The 16493-nt window shown below is 35.5% G+C and overlaps 1 pseudogene; it reads left to right on the plus strand.

The window, feature by feature from the left end:
- Positions 1–15249: 15249 nt before the first annotated feature.
- LOC123600489 lies at positions 15250–16003 on the plus strand (annotated as a pseudogene).
- The last annotated feature ends 490 nt before the right edge of the window (positions 16004–16493 follow it).

A 16493-nucleotide genomic window follows, 5' to 3' on the forward strand; every position in this document is an offset into this window, starting at 1 on the left:
TTAAAAAAACATTAAAAAAAAAAAAAAGGAAACTGTCCCTTGGTGTGTTTTCCTATAACATGAAAAATATATACAAAATTATATTAACAGGTTTTCAAGTACTTTCCAACTATATATCTATATATGAAGCTGGATTTTTTTTTAAAAACAAATTTTAGCCAAAGTAGCACAGCACAATACATTGCATGCATAGGCAAATATGAAAATCTAGCTATCTTCTGTTAAGTAAGTCCTTAAAGAGATTTAAAAAAAAGAAAGAAATTAAAGAATACCCTTCTTTTCACTATTATTTTTGTTTTAAAAATGCAACTATTTTTCATAATGTTAGTTATTTATGTTAATCATGAATGGGTTTATTATTTCAGTTAAATCAATTAGTGCTTCAGAAATTCTCAGTTTTGATTTCATATCAGATAATATTGCTAGATATAACCACAAAAAACAAGCTCTTTGGGATCCTTAGTCCATTTTAAGACTGTAATGGATCTTGAGGCCAAAAGGTATGAAAACTGAAAACTGCAATTCTAGTACATGTATGTACTTTTGTTCCCTCAAAAAAAAAAAAAAAACTTCACTAATTTATATTTGTTTTAAAGTTTATTTACTTATTTAGAGAGAGAGAGGGCAGGAGGGGGACAGAGAGAGAGAGAGGGAGAGAGAGAGAGAGGATCCCAAGTAGGGTCTACGCTATCAGCACAGAGCCCAATGTGGGGCTCGAACTCACAAACCATGAGATCATGACTGGAGCCAAAATCAAGAGTTGGACACTTAGCTGACTGAGCCCCCCGGGCACCCTAAATTTTATTAATTTCTAAACAAGTTAATGTCTGTTGTACTTTTCATTGTAATCCAATAATTGATAAAACATTATTCACAATGTTGAATTATATGTATCAAAAGTTTTAATTTCTTTTGTTTCTATGAAGACCAAGTTAAAAGTAAAGACCTTTTTAAAAGAGCTTATAAATTAGATGTGGGTGAAGTAAATGTAAAATAAAATACTAAGGGAAATATTCTAAAGATTTGGAAGGATTCTGTCCCTAGTTTGTAACATCCTTAAATCCTTGCTACCTTTTGAAAAAAAATAAAATTAATAATCTTAAGAAAAATTACAAATATATACCAGGTAAGAAAGTGAAGTAAAACTCAAGTCAGAAGTACCATGTGCGTTGGAAAGGTCTTGTTCCCACAATGAAAACTACTGTCTAGGGCACCCAGGTGGCTCAGTCAGTTAAGCATCCAACTTTGGCTCAGGTCATGACTTCACAGTTTGTGGGTAAGAGCTCCACGTTGGGCTCTGCGCTGATGCTCAGAGCTTGGAGCCTGCTTTAGATTCTGTGTCTCCCTCTGTCTCTGCCCCTCACCCGTCTCTCAAAAATGAATAAAAACGTTAAAAATTTTTTAAAATACCATCTAATCAAAAACTCTCTGTATTGTAACTAATAAGATATTTGAAGTATATATGCATTGCTTTTAGTGGTATATTTTGACCACTTTTGAAATTAATTGACCAAGGGGCACCTGGGTGGCTCAGTTGGTTGGGTAGCCGACTTCGGCTCAGGTCAGGGTCTCAAGGTCTGTGAGTTCAAGCCCTGCGTCGGGCTCTGTGCTGACCGCTCGGAGCCTGGGGCCTGTTTCAGATTCTGTGTCTCCCTCTCTCTGACCCTCCCCCGTTCATGCTCTGTCTCTGTCTGTCTCAAAAATAAACGTTAAGAAAATTAAAAAAAAAAAAAGAAATTAATTGACCAAATACTAGTTGTGCTAATACTAGTATTGAGCTTTTAGTTTTGTTACAGTTTACAGAATTCATTACTTTTCTATAAATCTAGTTTCTTCCATCAATTTATATCAACCTCATTGACAGATGGTTTACATAAAATCAATTCAATTCATTTTTAGTATATATTTGTTAAGTTTTTGATAGTTATTCCCTGGTGTAACTATCTTCCCATCTTGAAATAGAACATATCTATTACCTAAGAATAATCCTTTATGTATAAATCCCTTTTAATCCCACCACATAGGAAACTAGCATCTGATTTCTGATTCTAATCTGACATTAGGTTAATTTTTCCTTATACTGAATTCAGTATAAATTTTTTTTTTTTTCAACGTTTATTTATTTTTGGGACAGAGAGAGACAGAGCATGAACGGGGGAGGGGCAGAGAGAGAGGGAGACACAGAATCGGAAACAGGCTCCAGGCTCCGAGCCATCAACCCAGAGCCTGACGCAGGGCTCGAACTCCCGGACCGTGAGATCGTGACCTGGCTGAAGTCGGATGCTTAACCGACTGCGCCACCCAGGCGCCCCGCTGAATTCAGTATAAATAGAATTATACAACACGTACTATTTTACGTCTCACTACTTTCGTTCAGCAAATCCTTTTGTATAATTAGTAGTTTATCCTTTTTAATGCTGGGTAGTATACATTGTATGAATACCTGTTGATTCGTTTACTCATTTACTTTTTGGTAAACGGTTGAGTACCTTCAGTTTCGATCTACTAAGAATAAAGCTGCTACAAACATTCATGAACACATATTTTTATGCACATTTTTTTGTTGGATCTCTGATAAATGTATAATTAACATAAAGAAAACTGGTGAACTTTGAAACAAAATGATTGTACACTTGTATACTCCCACAGGCAGTAAGAGTTCTAGTAACTCAATATTCTTGCCTAAATTTAATGCTAACAACTTTTTTTTTTGTATATTTTGTTTTATGTAAGTACTCCTATCTTTTTGGGGTTTTAATCACCATCTCCCTGATAATTAATGATGTTGAGCGTCTTTTCACGACTTCTTAGGCATTCTTATATTTTAAAATCCTGTAACCATTATTATTATTTTCTTATTATTATTAAGTTTTAAAACTTCTTCACTTATATATTATGGATGTGTCTTTGTTAGGTATCTATCATATATGCATATGTATTTTTGTGGTTTTCCTTTTAATTTTATTAATAGCATTTTATTAATGATATTTTATTCACCACATCCTGTAAAGAACAGAGTTTTACTTTGATGAAGTTCAAGTTATTATTGCTTTCATTATTTTTATGCTTGTTTTATTATATTATTTAAGAAATTTTTGCCTATCCCAAACTTATAGAACTCTTTTCTTATATTTTCTTGTAAAAGTCATATTGCTTTACACTTTTGCATTTAGGTTCATGATCTATTTTGTGTTAAGTTCTTGATATACTATGCTATAATGTAGTATAATAATTAAAATAACTTGATATAATATAATATAATATAATATAATATAATATAATATAATTAATATAATACAATTTGATTTGAGTTACCTTGGCACCATTATTCATTGACCATCTCTGTGAAGAATTCTCTCTGGGTGCTCCATTCTTTTCTATTATTCAGTATATCTATCTTTATATCAAATAACTTGGAGGCAGAGACCAAAAATACATTTCTTATTATGTAACAAGCATTAATGTGGATTACGTTGTCTATAGATCAAGTTAGGAATAATAGACATCTTACTACTGAGTCATCATTTTTTCAAAAACTTTTTTTCTTTTTTTCTTTTTTTAATGTTTATTTTGAGAGAAAGAGAGAGAGAGAGCAAATTAGGGAGGGGCAGAGAGAGACAGGGAGAGAGAGAATAACAAGTAGGCTTTGTGCTATCAGCACAGAACCCAAACAGGGCTCCATCTCATGAACCGTGAGAGCATGACCTGAGCTGAAATCAAGAGTCCGACATTTAACCAACTGAGCCACCCAGGCACCCCATCAATTGGTCAAAAACATTTCTACATCTTTTGAAATATCATGTACTTATTCTCCTTTATATTTTTGATATGGTAAACAACATGGATTGATATATGAATTTAAAATCAATTTTGTATATCAGGAATACACCCCATTAGTCATGACACATTCATTTTTATATATAGATGATTACATTTTTACAAAAGAATTTTGTATCTATTTTCTTGAAGAATATTGGTTTTTGGCTTTCTTATATATTTTGTGGTTTTGTTGTCAAGGTTGTAGTTGTAGAATATGTTTTGTGTTATTTCAAGCATTTCAGTTTTTTGAAACTTGTTTTATGGCTCACAATATGACCTTCCCTGTTGAATGTTCATATGCACTTGTAAAGATGAGTTATTAGGCCCTTTTTAGGTATAAGTTATCTCAAGTTACTTGATAGGGTTTTTCAAGTGTTGCATATTCTTACAGACATTTGGTGTGCTTGCTATTCGCTCTGTCAACCAATGGAAGCAAATGTTAAAATTGCCGGTTGTGGTTCTATTTTTTTTTTTTTTCCTCAATTTTGCTCTGTGCACTTTGAAGCTTTGTTACTAGATGCTTACACATTTAAAATTGTTAAATATTCTTGCAAATTGATCCTTTATCATTATAAAATATTTCTCTTTATCATTATGATCCCTCCTTATCTTTATCTTATGGTATATATATTTTTTTATTCTTTTCCTCATATTCTTTTATTATTTTTCTTTGACATCACAGATAACTGCATAAAGCATCAGTGCAGGACTTTTAATCAAAGCAGGTGGTGATTCATTAATTCAGCTGAAGGTCTTTGTGGATATCTGATGACCAAGAAAGTATACCTCTCTGATTGAAGTTATCATTATGTTTCCTGATGTACACAGCTGTCCAGAAGGAGTTAAAATTCTTGTATCCTATGTTAAAGGTGTTCTTTGGTGGTGTCTAAGAGCATTGTTCTGTCAATAACTGCATGGTGACATTTAAGGTTTTTCATCTTTAGTTAGTTGTTTGAATAATTGTTTTGGTAAACGCTTTTGTCACTACTGCTAGTTAGCTTTGAGCCAAAGCTTAATTTTCGTTTCCTATTTTATCCATTGTTAATTTACCCTTTCTTGATTTATTTTAAATATTCATAGTAATTACCTTACGTTTAAAACAAGGCAATGTCCTGTGTTTTCTGTGTTTTCCAATTCCCTAAGCTTCAGTAACAGTTTTAGTAACCTTTGCTCAGTCACACTTTCCAAAGTATTTTTAAGTCTTTAACTCACTCTATGAAAGCATTTGCTTTAATTTACAGTTGTTTCTGTTTTCCTGACTGATTAAAGACTGATATTATATTTGCTACTAGAAATAGTTTTAGAAAATGTATCCCTAGGGGCGCCTGGGTGGCGCAGTCGGTTAAGCGTCCGACTTCAGCCAGGTCACGATCTCGCGGTCCGTGAGTTCGAGCCCCGCGTCGGGCTCTGGGCTGATGGCTCAGAGCCTGGAGCCTGTTTCCGATTCTGTGTCTCCCTCTCTCTCTGCCATGCTCTGTCTCTCTCTGTCCCAAAAATGAATAAACGTTGAAAAAAAAAAAAAAAAAAAAAAAAAAAAAAAAAAAGAAAATGTATCCCTAATAATGGCAATCTAAGATTAGTTTTGTAATTAATGAGAACATATCATACTAGTAGTCAGTTCTATGCAATGGAAACAAAGGAACTTATTACACACAATTGCTTAGAATGGCATTCCTATTGAGATGATGTTTGGGGGACCAAGGTGCTGATCCAACAGAATATTAGTCTAGAAATGAGACCAAATGCCAACAGACTGAATGGTTGTTCTAACTTCACTAAAGATATTGCAGATAAAAAATAACAATTTTAGAGCTTAAAAATCTTGGCTCCATACCCGTTAGAGACCCAGCAAACTTATAGAACTACTCTAAAATAACTGCTTATCATATAGAAACAGTGTCCATTATCTGTAAGCCGTGAGCAAATAGTTCTGTGGCTTAAATTAGAAAGTAAGTTAAATTAACAATTTCATTAAGTATGATATGTGAAAGTAAGACTATGCAATGAGAAAGAGTGGAATTCAGTACATTGTAATGGGGATATTTCATTCATGAAGATGAATGAAAAATCATAAACTCAGAAATACATTGAGACTCCCTTGCTAGCTGGGCAGCCTTTCATTATACCTTTGAGCCTCTATGTTTGTAGAGACTATAATGTTTTCATCTGAGGAAAAGGCTTTTTAAGAGGATACTGTTCTCTACAAGGTCCACAACAAAACCCAGACACATAACTAGAGTCAGACAGCAGCAGTCAGAATACCCCATGCAGATAAGAACAAAGTCTGGATTCCGTGAATATAGCATGAACACTGAAAGAATTGAAAGATTGTGTGTGTGTGTGTGTGTGTGTGTGTGTGCATGCACATACATACATATATACATACATACAGAGGTAGAGAGTGAGAGAGAAAGAGAGACCTGGGGAATGTTTTTAGGGATTGATTGAATAAATTTTAAGGTTTTAAATCAAAGAATAAGAGACATCACATTGAATTGAACCAAATTAATTAATGTGGGTACAACTTATCAGATAGTCTGGATTCACTGTGTTAGCTTGAGCAACTGTCAATGGCTTTAGTAATTTATTTGTTGGTTGACTATAAAGTGGACTCAGTGGCAGCCTGTAATAAATTCTGTTCTGTCTCACCCATCGGATAAATGTCTGAGTTCAAATGTTGTACTTTTCAATTTCTTGCATTCCTGTTTAATTTAATTCTATAGATTTCAGTCCTCTTGTGAGATTCTTCAATTAGCATCTCTTTTCTCCCTATTTTTCTCCATTTCTTGGATACAACTGTAATGCCCGAAGTTCCGAAACCTCCCACAAAAGTCCACCAGAGTCGTAAGTCAAAGCCAAGCGGCAAGGGTCGTTTATTGCAGGTTCGAACCTGGTCCTCTGTGCACTCGTCGCCGGTGACACAAGAGGCGCCAATCAGGGTTGGTACAGCGTTTTTATAGACAGAGACAAATAGCACAGGGGAGGTTTCAAATTATGAGGGGCCTGATTAGTCGATTTTAAAGTAAGGACATTTGTTGTTTTCTGATTGGGCGTCCTTTGTCTGTCCTTTGGCGGGAAGGCTTTGTCCGTTAATTGTGGCGGGAGAGAAAAAAGGGAAAGGGGGAAGGGGGAAGGGGGAAGGGGAGGAATGTGTTAAGCAAGCAAGATTACAGAAGCGAGAAACGCCGGTTAGTTTATGTACAATCACTCATTCCATTACATATCAGACTACATTTAGGAAGGTTTACAACCCATTCTACTACACAGCGGATTACATTCAGGAAAGGTCTCACAATGCTCATAGCAAACAGCAAGCAAAACAGACTTCTCAGCAATTGTATTTCTTATCAAAGATCCATAATAAGCAGAAAAGAGAACCTAGCTTTAAACTAAGGTAGGGCTGTCATTTGGATTGTTCCTTTCACAACAATCATAAATGTCTAAAGTCCTTGTCAGTTCATTCAATATATGTACCATTTACAGGGCACTTTCTATTTTCCCTTATATTTTGATTTTTTTTTCTTGACTTTTGGTCAAGGTGTTTCTAGTTTTGTTTTGTTTTTTAAACATAATTATTTTTAAAGGAATCCCAGATACTGAGTATGAAAAGTATAACAGTGTTGCCAGGATTTTTTACCACAAAACCTGAGATTTGTTGTCTTGCCACGTTGAAAAATGAAGAGGTGGGCACAAAATGAGCAGAAGACAAAAGTTTATTAGAATATAAGATTAGAAAGGAAGACTAGTAGGGAAGCTCTCTTTACAGAGAGGGGACATTGGAAAGTAAATGCCTGAGGACTACAGGCAAAGGTCCTTGTTGTATAAGGTTCTGGTCAGCCCTCCCCCTAACGTCCCCCTTATTCCTTCTCAGATTCTACTCTTAGTGGCTTGAAAGCTCTAGGTGCTGGGTTGTCCATTCCTGACTGGTTTACATTGTATGAGGGGTGGCCTATGGCCATACTTAGTTTTCTTCAAATTCCTGAGGGGAAACCTCCCCTGAGGGGAGTAGGTGGGGTCTGTTAACATTCTTGAGAGGAATCTTATGCCTGAGGGGCTTGCTGTAGTCAGACACTCCCAGCATCATTCAAAAATCAGTGTTTTTCCCCACCCAGGGACTTGAGGCCCTAATCTTTCCCTCTCAGCCTACTGAATCCTATCTTCTCCTATCATAACAAATGATTTAACTTCCTCTAAAAAGAATTTACCTTACTGGTCACTAGCAAAATGTAGTAGTGGACAATTCAAGCAAGAGCTATGCTACATCAGGCTCAGTTTACTCAGTTTACCCTTGTAATACTCTGGCACTGCAGGGTTTCCAACCAACAGTCTGATGTCTCTGGCAGGGTTCTTCTTCCTAATAGATCCTAAACTCTAATTCAGTATTTTATTTACATTTGATGAATGTCCGAAGCTGAAAGCCTATCATGTACTTGTGGTTTCTCTGTCCTCATAATTCCCTGGGAAGTTTCTTCAGGTTTTACAATTCTCAGAATTACCAGCAAGTGTCCTTAAGGGTAGAAGATTCTGTGGTCTATTCACCCCCTGTGAGATTCTGAGTTTCTGAGATTCTCCACATTCTAGTGCCTTAAGCCCTTTAGTTGCCTCTGAAGCTTTCCACTGCCCTCAAGTAGATAATTTGTGTAATTTTTATGTAAATTTTCTAGTTGTTCCATGAAGATGCACTGGTCTGCTATCTAAAACTTCCTAACCGAAAATGGAGTTTGAAAATACTTATTTAATTTCAATATATCTAAAGGGAATATTAAGTGAATTAAAATAAATATGTATCAAAAAGATGAATATAGTAACTAGTCCACTTTATGCTTCTTTTGCAGGGAGAAAGTGAGCATGTCTAAGTGTAAGAGACAGCTACATCATGTTTGATGAAAGCACAATATTCTTGTATTGTTCAAGAGTTAATTGGAGTTAGACCCAGTACAGATGACCATAGGAGAGGACACCTCTACTTACTTTGCTCTCCATAGTAATTAATTTCCTTTTGTTTGTTGAACTTCCTTTTTTTTTTTTTTTTTTTTTTTTTTTTTTGCACGCATCAGTATCTTAGGTGCTAGAAACTATATTACTCAGACTTTGTTATCAGTAGATTCAAACTTCGGTTATACTAGTAAACGGTGCTCACAGAATAAGAGAAAAATAGAAGAGAAGCAAATATGGTTATTGTAATGCCCGATGTTCTAAAACCTCCCACAAAAGACCACCAGAGTCGTGAGTCAAAGCCAAGCGGCAAGGGTCGTTTATTACAGGTTCGAACCTGGACCTCTGCGCACTCGTTGCCGGTGACGCTAAGAGGCCTCGATCAGAGTTGGTATGGGGTTTTTATAGACAGGGACAAACAGCATAGGTGAGTGAGGGTCCTGATTGGTAAATTCTAAAGTAAGCAAGCAAGATTACAGAAGCGAAGGACGCCAGTTAGTTTGTGTACAATTACTATAGTTACTCATTTCATTACATATCAGACTACATTCATTTAGGGAGATTTATAACCCCTTCTACTACACGGCGGGTTACATCCAGGAAAGGTCTCACAACGCTCATAGCAATAGCAAACAAAACAGACTTCTCAGCAATTGTATTTCTTGTCAAAGATCCACAATACAGGTCCCTCTGACCCCTGGGTCCACTTGGCCCCCAGGAGGCATGCCAGATGATGACTGAACCTAGTCGGTTAAAGTACAGAATGGTTCATCGGTTCCTAGGTGCACTCTCTGTCTGAGGATGTATAAGGCATGGGTTTCCAAGGCCCTCTTGGCCCCCTTCCTGGCACCTCGGACCCAGGTGAACACTTTTCTTCAAAACCACAAATGATTCAGGGAAACAACTAAGAGGTCGTGTCCCTGTAACTGTTCCACTTGAGGTGTTGAGAGATAAATGGCCTTTCGTGGAAACAGCAAGCAAAACAGACTTCTCCACAATACAGGAAGAGAGAACTTAGCTTTAAACTGTTTGGATTGCTCTTTTCAGTTATTTGCTGGTGTATGCTCTTCAGGACATGATAAACGTTATGTTTTGATGGAAGCATTTGGGTATCTTCTTTTTTTTTTTCCCCTTCTTGAAAATTACGCAATTGTTCTGAGAGGACCAGAGATCATTGGCTGTAGTTTTTTGAATGTCTTGTATTAATTTGCTAGGGTTGCCATAACAAAGTACTCAAGACAGGATGTCTTAAACAAAAGTAATGTATTTTCTCACAGTTCTGATGGCTTGGAAGTCCAAGATCAAGGTTTGGTCAGGTTCCTATCCCCTAAGGCCTCTCTCCTTGACTTGCAAATGCCCACCTCACTGGGTTCTCACAGGGCCTTTCTTCTGGGATGCACATTCCTGGTGTCTCTCTCTCTCTTTGTGCCCAGATTTCTTCCAATAAGGACAGCTGTCAGATCATTGTAGAACCCACCCTAAAGGCCTAATTTCAATTTAAACAAATCCATAGGTCCTTCCTCCAATGCCGCCACATTTTAAGGTACTGGTTCAGTGTATGAATTTGGGTGGGATACTACTCAGCCCATAACTTTGGGTTTCTGATAATCAGAATGCTACCAGAAGCTTTACTGACCTGGAAATCCAAATCCTTCTCACACTTTTGTAAAGTTTTATTCCTTCTTTTAGCTGTCTTCCAATTGAAAACACTTAGGTGTTTTGTTTTGTTTTGTTTTGTTTTGTTTTGTTTTGTTTTACTTAACCTTGTCTGACAGTGAATCAAATATATCTTTATTTGAGGTAAAGAACTCTTAATCAAGAAAACAATTTAGGAATTATCTAGATTAGTGTTAGCAAACATTTTGTCCAAGTTAGTCTTAAGTTTTATGGGCCAAGAAGCAAAATCAAGGATATCATTTAAATGTTTACATATTTACATTGCCATTTAAAATAAACAATTTAAGAATGTAAAAAACATTCTTAGTTTGTGGGCAAGATTGGGTTCCTAGACCATATAGTTTCCTAGTCCTTGATCTAAATTATTTATTTTTTTCTAGATACAAAATTCTGAAGCCCAAAGGGGGGTAAAAAACAAAGTGTTCAAATCACATATGAACTATTGGGAAAACACATTAATAACCAAACATTGATCGGTTTGCACACTGCTTCTTGGTTGAATCCTTTGTCTTCTCAAAGAAAGAATATTATATAATAGCCACTATTTCCACATTAATTTCCTTATTAAGCTGTGTAGTCTCTGGCTTCCGGTTCTGTATTTTAGCTAAGACTGAATCCAATAATAGGAGATTTATAATTCTCTATATGCACACTCATACAAGATGTATGACAGGAGTGGAGAAGCTAAGGTAAAATGTTGAAATAAATGTTTTCATTATGTGAATTAAGAACTTATTTTTAAAGAAAAGTATTTGTTGGAAAGATGATAGTTGTCATCACTTGTGGTGTTTGTTTTGCTCAATAAATTACATCAACATGAAAATCTAAAAAAAATTTAACAACTTAGATTTAAAAGACCTTTTGCATATACAGTCCATTGTGTCAATGTTTCCATCTTTAAAAGGTAGACATAATTAACAGGATTTTTTTGTTTTGTTTTATTCTTAAAAATTCTAAAGGTTCAGATTTGATTCTTTGTGTCTTGGGGGGAAAGTCATATTCTTTTACACTTAAAAAATAAATATTAGATAAAATTTTTCTACTATATTTTAAACATCTGTAAACATGCAATGCATATATAAGCTGAGAAAGACTAGATAACTCGCAAAATCATGTTTTCTATGTGAAATACATTATTTACTAGTGGGTTTCCAAGGTTACATTCCTTAAATTCCTGAAAATTTAGTTTTATTTATTTTTAAAATTGGAGTATGATGGCAAGTACACTGATTTTTTAAAAAAGGTCATCCTGTGAGATTGCATATGTATTATACATATTATATATATAAACATTTTGGGGATGATCATATTTTCTACTATGTAGAAAGTGCTTCCTGAAGGTTGACTATTTCCTATGTTTATTTTTGATTCTACCATTTACACAATGCATGGTTGATAGGTAGAAGAGAGACAGTCAGACAATGAGAAGATAGAAGGTTATATACCTAATATCTCAGTACAGAAAACCTATTAAGTGAACACCATTAGAGAAAAGGTAATAGACCTATTTTATAATATAAATTTGTGTTTTTTTAATTGAGTAAGGAAAAAGAAAAAATTTTAGGTGCTTCTCTTTGATATCAAGTTAGATTAGCTGTTTGAGCTGTTTTTGTAAAAGAGAAACTCATAATCATTACATCTGCTTTTAATAGAGTAATAAACAATCCCTCCTTTCAATAATCCATGATCCAAGAAAAAAGAAATATGTTAAAATAATAAGGAAAAAATAGGTGTACAGATTATATGATTGAACATGTAGAATATGTAGAAAATCTTCAAAAGAATATGCATAAACATATTTATAAATAAGTTAGGCAAGGTAGAACAACATGAAGGTAGTGAAAAAAACCTAGTATTTCCATATAATAATAAATAAGAGGCAGATAAAAATCATATTATATAAAACCAGTTATAAAAGTACCAAAATATATCACATAGGTAGGAATTAATTTAACAAACATTGCACAAGACTTCTGGTTGGGGAAAAATATTGAGAATAATTAAATAAGATAAATGGATAGGTACCAAATAATACATGATCATGGGTTGCAAGTTTGACTTGTATAAACATTTCACTTCTTTCTGAATTTGTTGATAAACAAAATGCAATCTTAATAATTCCCAACACTTTAGTTTTTCATTTGTAAAAGTTGATGAGCTGATTCATAAAATACACATTGAAATGTATGAAGGTTCAGGAATAGATAAGATACCTTTTAAGAAGAACACCTTTGGAATATCTGGTCTAATAGTTAGCAGGAATTATTTTAAAAGGTTTAACAATTATGATAATGTGATATGGCTACTAGGTTAGATAAATACACAGACCAGAATAGAAAGTTCAGAAATAGACTCACTCATTTTTAGAAATTTGATATACAGTAATGTGGCAATCCAGAGCACTGTATTAAGAAGAAAAAAATCAAGATGCTGTGTAGGTAGCAATACATGAAAAAATAAACAAACTTGACCCCTACAATACATGAAGGTAGAGCCCAGATTGATTTTAAATTTAAATATGAAGGGAAAAAACTATAAGATTTTTAAACAATTTTAGAAGAAAATGTTAACTCCTTAGAGTATGGAAATAATTAAACAAGAGTAAGAAAGCACTGTTCATATGGGAAAAATTAATAAAGCAGACACTATAAAAAATCTTGTACTTCTCTTGATACCTTTTCTCTTTTTTTAATTTTTTTTTTAATGTTTATTTTTCATTATTTTTTTTTATTTTTTTTTTTCAACGTTTATTTATTTTTGAGACAGAGAGAGACAGAGCATGAACGGGGGAGGGGCAGAGAGAGAGGGAGACACAGAATCAGAAACAGGCTCCAGGCTCCGAGCCATCAGCCCAGAGCCTGACGCGGGGCTCGAACTCACGGACCGCGAGATCGTGACCTGGCTGAAGTCGGACGCTTAACCGACTGCGCCACCCAGGCGCCCCTTTAATGTTTATTTTTGAGAGAGAGAGACAGAGCTCAAGCGGTGGGGGGTGGGGGTGGTGGCAGAGAGAGGGAGACACAGAACCTGATGCAGGCTCTAGACTCTGAGCTGTCAGCGCAGAGCCTGACATGGGACTGGAGCACATGGACCATGAGATCATGACCTAAGCTGAAGTCAGATGCTCAACCGACAAAGCCACTCAGGTGGCCCAGATACCTTTTTATCTAATAAGGATGTTTTAGTTACATTTTGGAAGTTAGTTCTGATCTTTTAGAGATGGAAGCTTATATTTTTACCAGTAAAAAAAAAAAAAAGATATATATATATATATATATATATATATACGCACACATATATATACACATATATATACACACACATATATATATTTTATCTATATCTATAACTATATCTAATATATATATCTTGGAATAATTCAATTGTGTGTGAAAGTGGATGGGGTAAAGATGAAACTAGAGTGTCCATAGAGGAATAATTCTTGAAATTGGATAATGATAGACATACGTTCATTATGTTCACTTTGCCAATTTTCTCTTAAGTGCTTGCAAATTTTCACAATAAAATACTTAAATCAACAAAGTAGGAAAAATCATTTGTCATGCATATAGTTGCCAATGAGCTATGTCCTGAATTGGTAAAGAACCCCTAGAAATCAATAGGACAAAAAGGTAACAGAACAGTGGCTAAGAGATTTGAGCAGACACTGGACAAAGAAGACATTCAGATTTCCAAAGACATAGGAAAGGGGATCAGCATCAGTAGTCATAAAGGAAATTTAAATTAAAATTGTAGTGATATACCACTGCACACCCACCAAATGGCTAAAATTAAAGCAAACAAATAAACAAAAGATTGACAATACAAACTACTGTGGTTTCTATTTCTCTACTGAGACAACACAAACACAAAAGATGTGGCACAAAAAGAACTCTTAGATATTAAAGTATAAATTATTACCAACAATCCTAGAGGTCCCAATCAGGCTTCATAGGCCCACAGACGGGAAAGGTGCCATGAGGCAAATTACAGAAGATCTTCACTAGACAGAAAGCCAGAATTCCAAATGCAGTGACTGTGTAATTTTCCCCCGTGGAGGAACTCTCCTTGCATCAACAAGAAATAGAGATCATCTTGACCAGTGGTGCCATGTTTTAAAAATTATCTACCTTCAAAATAATCCCTTTGGAAAACTCAAGAAACTTGAATATTTCAATTTAGCTTTTTTTTTTTTTTTTTTTTTTTCAACGTTTATTTATTTTTGGGACAGAGAGAGACAGAGCATGAATGGGGGAGGGGCAGAGAGAGAGGGAGACACAGAATCGGAAACAGGCTCCAGGCTCTGAGCCATCAGCCCAGAGCCCGACGCGGGGCCCGAACTCACGGACCGCGAGATCGTGACCTGGCTGAAGTCGGACGCTTAACCGACTGCGCCACCCAGGCGCCCCGATTTCAATTTAGCTTTTAACAACCCTGAAAAAATTAAGAATTTGGAAAGACTGAAGGGTCTACAAAATTTACCTTGAATGTGAATTTCACCGGAGAGCTGATCAACAGAAAAAACCCTGCAGCACAGCATCTATCTGAAGGAGCTCTTTTGCATATATAACCCAAGTGCTGACTTTGAAGGATACAGGAAGTTGTTGGTGGCAATTCTTCAGCAATTAAAATGTGGGTTGATAAATAAAGGAAGTTCAGAAAAGATTCAGGAATTGCAGAAGTATTCAGTAATTGGGCAGGAAAAGCATATTGTCTCAAATGTGCCCAAGATAGAAACATGTGGCTCAGAAGAGACTTCAAAAATATCATAAAAATAGACAAGAAGAAAAGTTACCCGGTTTTGCCAGATATTGATACACAGATATCACTACTGTCCTATCATCTTTAAAGAACAAAGACCACCAGATGCTAGAAATAGAAGAAATGGAACTCAATCAAAAGAAGTCAGATGAAAGCAAAGAAGACGTAGCATTCTGGTGTAACCTCTGAGTTTTCTTCTTAGTCTACATTGGAAACTCTTAGACAGATGGAAAAATAATGGAAAGACCAAGAAAAATTATGTGCTACAAGCAAGAAAGGGAAACCACCAGAACTTTGATCAATGAAGATGGAAAATCCCTGAAAATAAATGAACCCCAAACTTAACTTCTCTGTGAAAGATGATGAAAGACATAACCAGATCATCCTGAATCTTGCTGTCTATAGGTAAATGTGATTGATGTCGATGTTCAATCACCCTATGTGTGAATAATGGCTAAAGGAAAGTCATTTCAGCTTGCACTTCCTACAGAAGTCAAACTTTAAAGCAGCTCTGCTAGAAAATCTCAGACAACAGGGTGTTTGGGAATCATGCCCCAAACAGAAGTAATTACAGGTGGCAGAAAAGCACCCAGGTCTGTGAAAACTACCTTGAACATCAGCAGAGAGCAAACAAAAGAAGCAAACAAACAGAAATTAGAAGTAGATTCTAACAAACACACAGTCCCTATATGGCTAATATAGTTCAAAAAGAAAAACATTCACCCAGAAGTGTTGGATCTGAACAAAAATTATATCGGTTGATGAAGATCCACATTTGGCAGATAACCCTGGAATGCCTCCATTGATTTGAAACATCAGGCTGCATTGTCATAGACTGTGACCCATAATACTTAGTTTTACTTAGTTCAAAGAGTGTGTGTGTAACACACATTTATGGAGTAAAGAGAGTTATTTGTCAGTATTACTACTCTAAAGTTTTCACTCTCCTATACTTTGTGTATTATTACTTAAACAGTTTAAAGTTAAAAGGAGACCTAAGTATCTTATAGCTGATTATTTGTTTATATAAAGTCTTGGCTAGGGAAAATACTCAAAAAATTACTGTTAGGGAACCTGGTGGCTCAATCAGTCAGACTTCAGTTCGGGTCATGATCTCATGGTTCATGAGTTTGAGTCCCACGTGGGGCTCTCTGCTGCCAGCACAGAGCCCACTTCGGATCCTCTGTCCCCTTCTCTCTCTGCCCCTCCCCTGCTTGCACGCACTCACGCACACTCTCTCTTTCTGTCTCTCTCAACATAAATAAATAAGCTTAAAAAAATTACTACCAATACTTTGTAGG

Source organism: Leopardus geoffroyi, chromosome D1, assembly GCF_018350155.1.
Source record: "Leopardus geoffroyi isolate Oge1 chromosome D1, O.geoffroyi_Oge1_pat1.0, whole genome shotgun sequence".
Classification (NCBI taxonomy): Eukaryota; Metazoa; Chordata; class Mammalia; order Carnivora; family Felidae; genus Leopardus; species Leopardus geoffroyi.